The 14,866-nt window shown below is 42.3% G+C and overlaps 1 protein-coding gene across 7 annotated transcripts in view; it reads right to left on the reverse strand.

Moving 5' to 3' along the window:
* Nucleotides 1-10,666, reverse strand: part of Sgsm3 (small G protein signaling modulator 3) — a 42,765-nt gene extending 32,099 nt beyond the window's left edge. For 5 of the 7 annotated variants that reach the window (XM_087213438.1, XM_021258957.2, XM_004845548.4 and 2 more), the window contains exon 1: nt 10,557-10,666. The gene's annotated coding sequence lies outside the window, so the exon portion shown is untranslated. Of the gene's footprint in view, nt 1-10,413 lie in introns of all 7 variants that reach the window. The other 2 variants (XM_087213435.1, XM_087213437.1) reach the window with 2 other exon arrangements.
* Between the last annotated feature and the right edge of the window lie 4,200 nt (nt 10,667-14,866).

Below are 14,866 nucleotides of genomic sequence, written 5' to 3' on the forward strand. Positions count from 1 at the left end.
TCGTGTGCCATAGGTTCATCACCGCTGACCAAGACTCTGTAAGGGCACCAATGACTTCCTGGTCATCACACACCATCTTCTTCCTGTGGGCTGATTCCTTACACTCCCCTCAGCACTGGTCTCTGCTGACTTACCCCAGGTTCTTGAAACTGTTCTCCTATGACTCTGAGCATTGACTACATCAATTTTTCCTCTCTATAACTGCTTCTTTACCAACTCCTCTTTGTCCTCATTCCCCAAATCAGTCTTCTTTGTTTTAATCCACTCCTCATGGATTCCCATCAGGGAATCCATTCTTCCAAATGAGGATCTAGCTATCATTGCCATACAAATAACCTATAAATCTCCATTCTCTAACCATGATCACATTGCTTATTATTTGGAACTTTGCACATCTTATTTGACTATCCTATGACACAATAAAATCTGTTTCTCACATGAACCTATTTTTATTCCATCCTAGATGATTCTTTCTTCCTATTTTTTCTTCTAAGACACTCAGATCTAAGGTTTAAGGTAATTTGTGGCTATTTTTCTCTTATTCCTACACTGCATTAGTTGCAAGGTCTACTGATTTGGCCTCTGAAATAGCACTAGCATCCTATCTCTACTGCCTTAATCAAGATACTCACTGCCACATTTCTGGGCCACTGTAAAAACTGCCTAACAGGTTTCTGTGCTTTTTGAGTATCTTTACACTCATGTTACAGAAGCAGGAGATTAATGTCCCGTGAAGCACAGCTCTGATTACACATGCCCCCAACCCACCTTATTTTCCTTCCATGTAGTACTCTGTGCTTCAGCCAACTGGGCAACTAACTGCTATCTCAACATACCTCTGGGCCTTGATTTATACTGTTTCTTCTGCTTAAAAAGCCACCTCCCATTTCCAAATATCGAGATTCTATCCACTTTTCAGTGCTCAGCTCTGAAATGCCACTTCTATGAAGCTTTTCTTTTTTTTTTGGTGCCAGGGATCGAACTTGGGTCCTTGTGCTTGCGCAGCTATGAAGCTTTTAATTCTTCCTCTCAACACTTACCTAAAGCCATGTACTGACTCTACCTCATTTAACTAGTTGCATGTCTTCTCTCCTCTAACAGACTGAAAGCTCCGTAAGGGCTGAATCCTTTTCAGCACCCAGTACATAACAGAGGTTCAATAAATGTTTACCCAGTGACTAAGTCACATGCATTATGAGATACTTAATGACTTGTTTTATGAAGCACCTACATGAATATACTTTCCTTAGGACTTCTGGGATTTGATGAATATATCTATATTCACCTTATTTATACATGGTACTCTGCAACTACAACTGCTTAAGACAGAAAAACTGCCCAGCTGGGTTGAGGATGTAGCTCAGTGGTAGAGCACTTGCCTCACACATACAAAACCCATGGTTTGAGCTCCAGCACCAAAAAACAAACACAAACAAACAAAAAGCCTTCTAGCTGGTCCCAGCCAAAAACAAGTGAGAGATAATAAAATGATTATTGTTTTATCCTGCTAAATTATGGGGTGAATTACTACATAGGAAGAAATAAATGAAGGAACTGGTGCTTGGTGTATTCCTATTAATATAATGCCATTTTACATTTTAGTCTCCTTTGAACCCCTATGTTTTCCATTTGATGACCCCTAATCTTTTTAATTGTACCCAGCAGGCACTCTTTTCATTTAACATAAACTGACTGCTCATTGTGTGTCAGATGCCATAGCAGGCCCTGAGATACAAGTGAAAACACAAGGTCCCTGGCCTTGTGGAGCTTTTATTCTAGTCATGTACAGAGACACATCCATATAATATAAAGATTAATTCAATAAACTGCAGTCATTTATATATAAGTTTGGGTAGTGATGAATGCTAACTCCCATGTTTATCATTTATTTGTCCTTCTGCAAAAACTACAGGAATCTACATCCTACCAGAAAAACCTGAAGATATCTAATGTCAGAGTCATCTGAATTCGAAATAAAGGATAGGCCAGGTATAATGGTGTATGTCTGTAGCCCAGCTACTTCAGAGGCTGAGGTAGAAAGATTGTTTGAGCCCATATGTTTGAGGCCAGTCTGGGTAACATGGTATGACCCGCAACAAAAGAAAAAAAAAACAAACCTGGGTGTGGTGGCATCCATCTATAATCCCAGCACTTGGGAGACTGAGGGAGGTGGATTGCCACAAGCTTGAGGCCAGCCTGGGCTACACAGTGAATTCAAAGCCAGCCTGAACTACACAGCCAGATCCTGTCTTAAGAAAAAAAGAGAATGGCATATTGTTTTCAGTTTTGCCTTTAATTTTTTTTCTTTTTGGGTGCCGGGGATGGAACTTAGCAGCAGAACCACTGAGCTAAATCCTTGGCGACCCCCCACACACCTTTTTTTTTCTTTTCAAGGCAAGTTTTACTATGTAGTCCATGCCCAGGCCAGCCTTAAATTAGCTATGTAGGCCAGGCTGGCCTTAAACTCAAGATCCTCCTACTGTAGTCTCCCAAATGCTGGGATTATAGGTGTGTACCAGCATGCCTAAATCAAATATTTTCTTTTTTTTTTTGGTACCGGGGATCCAACTCCGGTCTTTGCACTTTTGAGGCAGGCGGCAGAACCACTGAGCTAAATCCCTGGCCTAAATCAAATATTTCTTGACAATGCCTCATAAACTTGTTGGGATTTTTGGTCATAGTAGTCAAATGAAATAAGGTATAAACTCCCAAATCTCCTTATTAGATGATACTCTTTCATTTTATCAAGGTATTTTATAATTTTTTGTTCAGATTTGTCTTTTAAGTTGAATATATTACTATTTCACTTTGCATCTCCAGTTCCTAAATTCAGTAGCTTGTATTGTTGAAATGTGCTTCTTTTCCGATGGTTTATAAGATTAGTAAAATCTTTCTAACCTTTCCTAAGCACTCAGTTCTTCCCTAGAAGGATGAGTATGTTAAAACACTGTATTGCGCGCATCAGTGTGGAAACAAATACAATTTATAAAAATAAAAGGTGCATCAACTTTTAAGATACATACTTCATAAAATTAAATACCTATGTATTCAGTAATGTACATCTAAAAAGAATGAACTGGTGTAATGGTGACTGAACCCTAAACTTTTATACTAAGCTATACCACAGCCCTTTTTACATTTAAATTGTGAAACAAGTTCTCACTAAATTGCAAGTTCAAACCCAGGCTGGGCTTCAACTTGCAATCTCTTGCCTCAGCCTATCAGAGTGCTGGGATTATATGTGTCACCATACCTGGCTCCCAATCTGTTTTATTTTGAGACAGGGCTAAATTGTCCATGTTGGCCTCAAACTTGCATTTTTCTTGCTTCCCAAGTAGCTGGGATTTTCAGCTTCCCAAGTAGCTAGGATCACAGATGTATGCCACCAAGCTGGGCTGCCTATAGCATTTTCTACTATTTTTGATCTCAAAAAAATAAGCAAAAAAATCCCTCTCATATAAATCACTAATATTTTTATGATTATGAAAGTTACAGACACTGGTGAAAAAGCTTGGAAGTGTATAATTAATAAATGAATAGAGTGAACACCTGAATGTTTACTAATTATTTACTAAGTGTGATTACTTAATCTCACACATAAATATACACATAACATAAAGGAAACGATCATACAGGAACATTTCCAATGTCACAGAAAGTGCTATTACTGGCCAGCACTTCACTATATAATATTGCCTTCAGGATTATGTTCTGTGGTATATGCAGTTGGACTCTGTCCATGGATCATAATTTCATTAACCAACCAAATATAGACATACAAAATGGTAAACAAGACCAATGAAGAAGAGGACAGATCACAAATCTCCCAGTTCAAAAAAAGGAAAAGATAATTACAGGTTGATGTGGAAAGGCCTTTATGAATGAGACATACTTAACAACTCATTAAGGAATATATATCCTGTAGTAGGCCTTGCAAGGGCCTGAGTCGAGCAAAACTTAGGGGCACCACCATATAACAGAGAAACAAGTAGTCAGTTGCTGTTCACGTCCCATGTCCCAAATGTTATCAATTAGCTGTGTGATATCAGGACCCCTGGTCCACATAAAGAGGATGAGCTCAGACTTTTTGTCCTAAAATGCTGTTATCCAAAGAGAAGAGGAAGACATCAGAGATTAAAGGAAATGGTAGAAAAAAGATAGAAGTGGACAGCGTGAGTTGGCTATGCTCCTAGAAAATGTGCTAGGCACTGTTCTAAGTGCTAAGGACACAACCGTGCTCAAAATACACAGGAATCCGTTCTTTCAAGGATATAATATTCTAGAGAGGAAACAAGTGATTAAAAAAAATAAATAAGAGCTGGATGCAGTTGGCACACCCTGTTTCAAAATAAGAGAGTTGTTCAGCAGCCCCAGGGTTCAATTCCCAGTACCACGTAAAGCAGGGAGGGGGAAAGCATATTATATTACAGGGCTACAAATTAAAATGAAGCAGAAAGGACGATAGGTAGTTTTACGAACCAATCTTCCTTCCTTCCCTTCTTTCTTTCTTGGAATGAACCCAGAGCCTTTCTACTGAGCTACATTCGGCAAGTCCTTTTTCCTTATTTTCTATCTTGAGACAGGGTCTTGTTAAGTGTCTAAACTGTCCAGGCTAGGCTGAAACTTGTGATCTTCCTGCATCAGCCTCCCAGAGTGCTGGGATTACAGGTGTACACCACCAGGTCCATCTAGGAAGTTGCTATTTTTAACCAGGGTCAGTAAAGGCTTGATGAGAAGGTGAAATCTGGCAAAGATCTGAAGAAGGTGAGAGCTGATTAAGATTCTGGTAGACATATCTAATCTCTAGATAAGACAGCTGTCTATCCGTGGGTAGCCTTGCAAGAGGCTTTAACCTGAGCAGAAATCAGTTTGCTAGTAATGTCTACTCTTTGGTCTTTTGGGGGACATTTTATATATTAGATACTTTACATATTTGAAGATAACCTTCAGGTCTTCTCCAAGATTTCTCTTCTTTTCAGGTTCAAGTCACCAGTTTTGTTCTTCTTCTTCGTTGCTGTTCCAGTACTAGGGTTTGAATCCAGGGCCTTTGCACTGAGCTACTTCCCCAGCCCTTTTAAAATTTTGAGACAGGTTATCATTAAGTTGCCCAGGTTGAGCTTGAACATGCAATCCTCCTGCCTCAGTTTCCCAGAGTGCTGGAATTACAGGTGTGGGCCACCAGATCATTCCTTCTCTCCCTTGATTCTTTTTTTTGTACCTGGGATAGAACTCAGGACCTTGTGCCTGCAAAGCAGTCACAGTGCTACTGAGCTAAATCCTTGGCCCTCCCCTTCATTCTTCATCTAAGAGAAAACATGCAGTATTTGACTTTGTAAGTCTGACTTACTTCACTTATCATGATGGTCTCCAGTTCTACCTATTTTCCTTCATATTACATAATTTCATTGTTTATCAGGCAGTTGTTTTAACACTTCTCTAAGTGACAAGACCTCATGTCATGTAACATTAAGTTAAAGGAGTCAGCTCTAAGCCACAAAACACTGACTCTTGGTACCTTAAACTATGCAATAGAAGAATGTATTGAAAGGATATTTGATAGGGCACAGAACTAGCAAAAAGCTGAAGAATCTGATCTTTGCAATAAACAGCAGTTCCAGTGGATTATTAGGGATGAACCCATGGTTGTGATGAAGGAGGTGGAACTGTTTGTCACTAAGCCATTTGACCTAGGACTCAAAGTAAAGGAGGAACACATGTATTTGCCTACTCTCTGTTGGTCTAATGTGGGTCATGTGTCCATTATCCTCATGGTCGAGGATGGACTGTTCTTCAAAGCAAAACTGAGCTCTTTTCCCAGATCTAGACTGAGTGCTGGAGAGGCCAAAACATCTATCTACTAAACTCACAATGTGACATCCCAAACTCAACACAATCCAAGTGTGGAGGAGGACCAAAGCCTGAGTATTACCTTCATTCACACTTACTATTCAACCTTGGGCAAGTGACCAGTTTCCCATCTGTAAGATGGTGCTGGTCACAACTTTTGGTTGTTCTTTTGACAAACAAATAACAAAATACGTACAAGGGGCTAGGGATTTAGCTCAGTGGCACTGCACCTGTCTTGCAAGCACAAGGTCATGAGTTCGAGCCCCTGTACTGGAAAAAAAAAAAAAAAAAACAAAATATGTGCAAAATGCTTTGTAAACTCAAAGCTAATTGTGGTAGTTAATACTTACTGAATGCTTGTCATCCATTTTAATGGGTTGTATTTAATTTTCCAAACAACTATGAAGTAGGAGGTTATGAGAATAAACTCTGGAGTCAAACTGCCAAAGTTCCATCCTGACTCACTTGTGTGATCTTAAGTTGCTTAGCATTTCTGTGACTGTTTCCTCATCTGTAAATGGGCATTACACTGATAACACACAGGGTGTTGGGAGAATTAAGAAGTTAATACAAGTAAAATTCTTAGAACTGTGTTTGGTATATAAACAATAAATATTAGCTATTATTATAAGCAGTAGTGGTAACTAGCCCACTTTTTCCGAATGAGGAAAACAAGGCACCAGGAAGTTATATAACTTGTGTAAATCCTAAAAGTTTAAAGTTGTAGAGCCACGATCACTTTTATAGTGCAAGGGATTGAACCCAGGACCTCACACATGTGAGGCAAGCAGTTTAGCACTGAGCTGTACCCCAGGCCTCTGAAGAGCCAGGACCTGAATATCACTGTTGAAGCTCCTAACTACTGCATCATCTTTAAAAGTTAAAAAAAAAAAGGAGGCCAGGGATTTAGCTCAGTGGTGCCAAGGTCCGGAGTTTGAGCCCTAGTATCAAAAAAAAAGTGGTCTTTGGACTTTAACCCTATCCTCAAGTCACACAAATTAAGGATATTTACAAATGAAACTCAAACACAAGAAGAGGGAAATGATCTTTTGTTTCATGTCTTTAGAATGTTAGCCAGGAGGCTATCTGGATATCTAGAGAAGGTTGGGAAGATACCCATTATTTTATTAAAGAAAAATAAGCACTCAGGAGGCTTAGGCAGAAGGATCATGGGTTCTACAAACTGAGACCCCAATTCAAAAAGTGAACAAATGTATAAACACTTGTTTTAGCCTGAATTGGAAATCATGCCCTTTCTAAGAATAAAAATTTTTTGATTTTAAAACAGGGTCTTTAACTGGGTGTGGTGGCACATGCCTCTAATTCCAGCACCCTGTGAGGCTGAGGCAGGAGGATCACCATGCACCACCATTGAAAGTAGGTAATTGAAAATAAGTGATTGTAGCTCACTTCTTAGGTCAGACTCCAAAGCCTGCGCTTTATCTTTCAACCATGTCCTCTCTCGCTAGAGAGACACAGCTTCTCCCTTCTCCCTTCTCCCTAAAAGTATACATCAGGGCTGGGGATTTAGCTCAGTGGCTTCGCCGCCCGCTGCGCAAGTGCAAGGGCCCGAGATTGATCCCCAGTACCAAAAAAACCCCCCAAAAACTAAAAGTATACATCTAAGCATGGCATACTAACACTTCTTCTAGAGCAACTGAAGGTTCTCTTTTGGCAGTCCAGTGTCACTTTCTCAATGAAGTGTCCGCCCCCATCCCCAGGAACAAGACTACCTTGTCAGCAGTTAAAATATCATAGTGACATGTACAAACTTCTTTCTCTCCCTTTTTAGTCCCTAAACTATGTCCTAATGATCTTTTTAAGTCTAGAAGATAGTACATATAGTAGTTATTATCCAATAAGTGGTTGAATGAAGTTCACGAAAGCAGTTGCAAGAGCTGAGGGAGGAAGGCAAATTGCACTGCACTAAGGAGTAAAAGGAGGACAGAGGCCAAGAGTCTGTTAAGGACAAATCCAGAAAGAAAAAGTGGGAGAAATTATAGTAACTTTTAGGAAAAAATAAGATCACAGAAAGTTTTATACATTTTTTTTTTTTAAGAAGAAGAAAGGCTGGGATGGGAGTGTAGGTCAGTGGCAGAGCACTTTCCAAGCATATATGAGCGGTGTGTTCAATCTCCAGCACCACCAAAAGCGGTGGGGGCGGGGGGGGGGGGAGGAGAACCACATACACAGCAATAACATGGACTAGAAATGTAGCTAAGTGGTAGAATGTTTGCCACATGCACAAGTCCCCTGCATGGGGTGCTGGTTCAATCCTCAGCACTGCACAAAATAAGGAGAAAGTGGGCTGGGGATTCGGCTCAGTGGTGCTGCCGCCTGCCTCGAAAACACAAGGTCCTGAGTTTGATCTCCGGTACAAAAAAAAAAAAGGAGAAAGACTTGGACATATATGTTGATAAGGTAATACAGCACAGTAGAGCTGGACATGGTAGTGTACACCTGTAATCATGGCACTCAGAAGGCTGAGGCAAGAGAATCTCGAGTTCAAAGCCAACCTGGGAAACAGTTCAAAGCCAGCCTGAACTACACAGTGAGACAACAAAAATACAGCACAGTCAAAAGATCAGGGGTTTTAGAGCTAGATAGATACATTTGAATTTGAAATCTGACTTTGTCACAGTATCTGTGAGCAAATCACTACACTCTATGCAATTTAAACGTATGTAAAATAGAAAAATACCTACCTAGCACACTGTGACAACCACAGCGCTTGTCAAGCAGAAGGCATTCAATAACTGTCATCAATGATTATGACTGCAAGCAGAATCCTGGCCCTGTGTCCTGACCTCTCCCGTCTAGCTTGTGTTCTAGTCAGGATTTCCTGTCCAAATGTATGTGTAATATGTAATGGCAAAGAAACAGGATCTTTATCTCTTCTATGTGTACCACCCTTTGCTCTATTCATTTCCTTGTAACAGTCTCCATGAACTCATGAATGGCAGCTGTGGAAAATTACTGCTGTTGCCAGATGAGGAAGAGACAATATGGAGAATAAACTGATGAAACTGATGTTAAATCACCAAATGAACAAGATTTTGGGTTCCTGCCAAAACCCTCATTGAGAACTAAGTAGAGGGCCAAGGATTTAGCTCAGTGGTGCCGCCGCCTGCCTCGAAAGCACAAGGTCCTGAGTTCGATCCCCAGTACCCCTCCCCCCACACACAAAAAAGGGAAGTAGAGAAAAACTGAAAACACAAACATACAGAACCCTTTTTAAGATTATAAGCTAGCAAGGTGTTCTCGTATCCACTCCAAACACTGAAAGAAGGCTGTACAATAAGAGATGATTACCTGCTGAGCTCTTTTCTCAATATTTGACTCTAATAACAGGTACATTTCTGTGCAGTTCTATCCCAGTTCACTTTTCTGTCAGTGTCAAGTTTCCAAAGAAGGTTAGTAGGCATTTTTATACTGAAGCAACTTTTTGTTCACAGCCTTTTGTTGTTGTTGAGGATGGAATCCAGGGCCTCATATGCTGGGCAAGGACTCTTATGACTGAGCTACCCAACTCCCCAGCCTTGTAAAGGTAATGTTCTAGTCCCGGGTCTTGTTCCCCTATTACCTATATGTGATCAACAGATCACCTCTCCCTCTCTCCCATAAGACTACACACCTCCATGCTTATAAAGGGCCTGTAATCCCAGCTTCTGGGGAGGCTGAGGCAGGAGGATCACAAGTTTGACAGCAGATCGGGGAAATTAGCAAGATCCTGTGTCAAAATAAAAAGGCCTGGGAAAGAAGAAAAGAAAAAAAAAAAGGGCTGGGGATGTAGCTCAGCAATAAAGTCCTCCTGGGTTCAAACCCCCCAGTACCATCCCCTAAAAGGGGAGGAAGAGAGGTCAAATTTACCAAGAAACAAATAAAAAAATAACTAAAAAAAAATTCCAGGACATCTCTAAATATTTACCTAAAAAAGCAAGACCTACCACAAACTTCACCTGCAGCAAGAGACTGGAAGATTCCATACAGTCATCCGGTCACTGATCCCCACTCCACCCCCGATATTAAAAGCAGCTGGGAGGCCAGGGATTTAGCTCAGTGGTTCCGCCGCCTGCACCGCAAGTGCAAGGACCCAAATTCAATCCCCGGTAACAACAACAACAACATCAAAAAAGCAGCTGGGATCCGGAAACTAGGAGAATTTTCAAAATTCCAATCCTAACACACGGAGTGATCCTAATGTATGCCTCAATTTCCCCCCGCCCCCAATACTCCTAAAATACAAGTACATGACAGCACTCTCCGACTCGGTCTGGATCGCAAATTTGAATCTTAAAACGCAAAGCCTCCAAGTTAAACCTGTGGAGGAGTTTGCACCTGGAAATGTGCCTGGGGCAGCCGTATTTAAAGAAAATAAAAGCTCGGCGTCAGGTGCGGCGTCCCCGAGACTGCTCAACGCCGCCGAGGGGTGGGTTCCGGCCAAGTCCGCCCAGAGCTGCTGCGTCCCTGGCTGCCCGCGGACCGGTTCGGCCCTCCAGGTGCCCGCCGCTGTCCCGCAGGCCACGAGTCCCGGGCGCGCCCGGCCCAGCCCACCGTGGCGCGAACCTCCCGGCCCGCTGCAGCGCTTCTCCCCTCGCCGGCGCCATCGGCTTGTTGCTTGGCCTGCCCGATCCCGGACGCCTCGAAGTCCTCACCCGTGTGGAAGGTGTGGGCACAGGCGGTTCTTCAGGACCATCAACCATACTCACCTGCCTGGCGGCCGCCTCAGCGCCAATCCACGGTCGGGCTCACGGCTCCGCGGTTCTCAGTCAGGCGCAGCGGCGCCTCTGCGCACGCGCGGCCAGGAAGCGGTGGGGGGGGGGGCCGCGGGGCATGCCGGGGGCGGTAGTCGTGCGGGCACGAGCGGTGCTCAGGTCCGAGTTATGACCTGCTGCAGTCGGAGCTGCAGTTGGCCAGCCCGGCTGAACCAAAAGTGCAGATGGAGCAGGCGCGGCGAGGCTGGGCCACTGCCGCTCCTTGCACGTGCTCAGAACCCGACTCGGGCCACGGTCACACAATTCACTCTTTGGAGAAAGCACAGACGGGTGGAGGTCATGCTGAGAAAGCCACCTTCCAGGCATGTGTGGTACTGTGTGTAGAGTTGCAGCCACATTAGCATTAGCTCATCTGTGAAGTGAGAATGCGGACTGCCAATGCTGTGAGAACTAGACTTATCCAGAAAACATTTAGACTCAGCACCAGTGAACAGTCCAGGGAGGTGGCCGCCGATCTCCATCGATAACAGCGACCTGGGCTCTAGCTTTAAAAAACATTACAGGAATGGTTTTCTGAAGACATAAATTTAGTTTTCGATCTGCTTATTACCTAAACCTGGGTTCCTAGCGGTGTTGGTGAAGCAGGACCTAAAAACAAGTTCTTCCCAGCTTTGGACAGACCCCCACCCATCACCCACCTCTTCTCCCCTGTAGCTGTAACTCCTTGCTCTGGTACAGATAATACTGACAACTATGTCCTGTAAACAAAGTTTATGACAGTTATTCATAAGGCTCTATCTTCTTTCAAGGCTAAATTACAAAACTGTCTGTCCTTGCCCTGTTTCTGTAAACTCCAAGAAAGACCAACCTCCTTGGACCAAATGTATAAAAACTGGAGCCTTTCCTTTGTTCTCTGCTCTTCCTTTGGATATTAGTCAATTGAGGTTGAGCCGGTGTTTGCCTAAAACCTGAAATAAATCCTCCTGTTTCCCAGTGGCCTCTCTTGTCTTTTATCCCACCACACTGGTAGCTTCCGATAGCCTAAAAAACACACATTATCAGTCATGACCTTCCTGTCTGCCACAGTTGGCAAAGCACTTTGCCATATATATATATTTTTTCTTCCAGTACCAGGAATCGAACTTAGCCCCTTGAACTTGAGGCAGGCACAGTGCCACTGAGCTAAATCCCCAGCCCTGCCATATTTTCTAACACCCATGCTGTAAACATGTGAATTTTTCCATTCCCATTTTACAGGGGAGGACCTGGCCAAAGAGAGCTCATAAGTGGCAGACCAAGATCTGAACCCATTTTCTGAGATCGAGTTCCTTTTTCTTCCCCAGCCATGGCACTGCCTGGTAAAAGTGTTTCTGTTGTTTTAGTTAATTAGGGCAATGAATACCAGCTTTGTGTTGTGTGTGTGTGTGTGTGTGTGTGTGTGTGCACTCCTGGAGGAGCTAGGGATCCAAACCAGGGTACACACACTAGTCAAGGGCTCTACCACTGAGGTACATACAACCCCAGTCCCAATACCAGGCTTTATAGGGTGGTAATGTTCCTCTTCTCATCTCTCAACTTGGAGGGGTTATGTTTCTTACATTTAGGGGGAAAATACAATTTCTTGAGATTTTCTAAGGTAAATTGAGGTGTCAAAATTTAATGCCTGAATAATGCTAGTTTTAGCATCATTCCCTTTGGATTTTGCAATAATTTATCACCATTTCATTTTTGCCTACCTTTTCTGCAGACTTAATAGGAAATCTGAAGACAAAGCTTCCACCCCTGTCCCTGTGCATCTAAAAGCCACAAAACACAGAAAGTAATTACTTCTAAGGAATGGGAGACTATATAACAATTGTATGAAATTCTATTTGTAAATGCTGTATATGAATTCTACATAAACTATGGGATGGATAGATTCTTATCTAATTTTTGGGGATGTTTTGTATTATAGTGTATTTAAAATACACTTTCCTAGACTCTTACAAGTGCTATCCTAATTGCATTTTTTAATTTTTAATTTTATTTTTTGGTTTTTTGAGACAAGGTCTCACTATGTAGTCAAGGCTGGCCTTCAACTATGTGGTCCAGGCTGGCCTCAAACTCAGTGACCCTCCTGCCTCAGCCTCTCTAGTTCTAGGATTATAGGCATGCACTACCATGCCTGGTCTTAACTGCATTTTATTTATTGGTACTAGGGATCGAACTCAGGACCTTGCACTTATGAGGCAGGCGCAGTGCCATTGAGCTAAATCCCTGGCCTCCTAATTGCATTTTAAAGACAGTTGTCACATTAAACTCTGAAGCCAGGGGCGAGGTATAATACTTTCCTATAGTTTTAAATTTTAATGTGCTCTTTCCCAGTGCCCTAGAGCCATGGCAGTGAAAAGATAGTTTGTTGATGGAAACTCAGTGGAAGACTTTATGGCTCTAGTCTCCCTTTCAATCTCACACACAGGTAGCCACTTAATCCCACTACTAGATATGAGCCAGATAGTTCCCGGGAATTCCCGTGTGAGGATTAAGGTCAAGGAATCCACAATAGCTCCTTAGGATGCCTTCAAACCTTTCCTAACCTGGGCTGGAATGTTGCCAACCACAGTTCTGCCCACCACAAGCAGAACTTGCAGAACCCACAACGCAAGTTGGGATCTGACAGCCAGGTGAGATCAACCATGGCTCGTCTCGTTGTGACTCTCCTGACTCAGTCTCCCAGAGTGCTGAGACTATAGGCATATACCACCATGGCTGGCAGCTGGTTTCTTGAGTTTGTACTTTCCATGAAGGCTGGTAACAACCACATTCACCACTGAAAACTAGTTTTTCAGAAATTTTGTCAAAAAAAGTAAGTGTCACACCAGATGTGGAGAAATCAAATTCTGCTTTGACTTCTAGTTAGTCAGAATATGGGGTAAAATTTATGTATATTAAACCACATCTCTGATAAGGAAAAGATCTTGTAATCTATATGAACGCTAGGATTTTAAAAATATTTTATTACAATGCCTAAATATAGTAACTGCCCCAGAATGGGATCTTGGAATAGAAAAAAGGCCATTAGTTAAAAACTAAGAATTTGGGGGCCTGAGGAGAGGGGTGGGATAAAATTTATTTTAAAAACTAAGAATTTTATTTAATAATGTGTCAATATTCATTTACTAATGTAGTAACAACTGTACTATATAAATTACGACATTAATAGGGGAAATCATAAGGTACACAGGGAAACTCTGCCACTTTTCTATAAATCTGAAACTAGGTTTTATAAATCTGGAACTAAGTTCATTGAAGTAAAAATTCTCAAAAACTTGAAAAAATACACAAACACAAAATCAACTTAAACCTATTCACTACCCACAAACTCTTACTATTTCATGATATAGCTTTCCCGTGTATGTAGCTGGGGCTGGACCCAGGGCAGGGTTATGTACACATCCTTCCAGCTTTAATTTTTTCCTTTTTGGGATGCTGGAGTAAGTGCTCTACTACTAAGCTATACCCCCAGCCCTACTTTTTGTCTGTTTTGTGGTACTGAGATTGAACCAGGGAGTATGGAGCTATATCTCCAGACTGTTTTTGTTTGCTTGAACTTTGAGATAGGATCTTGCTAAATTGCCCAGGTTGGGTTCAGACCATAATACTCCTGCCTCAGCCTTCTAAGTAGCTGAGATTACAGGCATGCACCACTGAGTCTAGCCGGCCAGTTTTTTCTACTTAATCTTTATGTTGACTCACTTTCTCATTCTCTGGTTCAGGTTCAAAGTTAAGTCTCTTCCATGGCACACAAACCAAACTGAGTGCAGCCTGCTTCCTCACTGACCACAGAGGAGGCTGGGAAGCCTTCCTGGGCAGAAATAACATTTTCTTTCTTTCCTTTTTGTTTTTTTTTTTTTGAAACAAGGTCTTGCTATGTAGTTCAGGCTGGCCTCAAACTCATGGTGATTCTCCTGTCTCAGCCTCCTGAGTGCTGGAATTACAGGTGTGTACCACCATGTTCAGCTGAAAAATGACATTTTCTGAGCAGCTTCCATGTCAGATCCAACACTGCCATTCCAGCTTCACCTAACCCTCACACCCACCCAGAATTAACACTATGCCAGATTAGGCTTCCACTTCAGGGTATGTTTACAAACATCAAGCCCTCTTGGATTGTAAATTGCAGGCACTGGATCCACTGAGCTAAATCCCCAGCATCACTATGTAGTTTAGATTGGTCTTGAACTCAGTGTGTAGCCCAGGCTTACCTCAAACCTGCCAAGATCCTTCTGCCTCAACATCCTGAGCATTGGGATTACAGGCATGTG

This window comes from Heterocephalus glaber, unplaced genomic scaffold (genome assembly GCF_053883595.1).
Source record: "Heterocephalus glaber isolate CG9 unplaced genomic scaffold, H.glaber_assembly_v1.0 deba00001444, whole genome shotgun sequence".
Lineage (NCBI taxonomy): Eukaryota > Metazoa > Chordata > Mammalia > Rodentia > Bathyergidae > Heterocephalus > Heterocephalus glaber.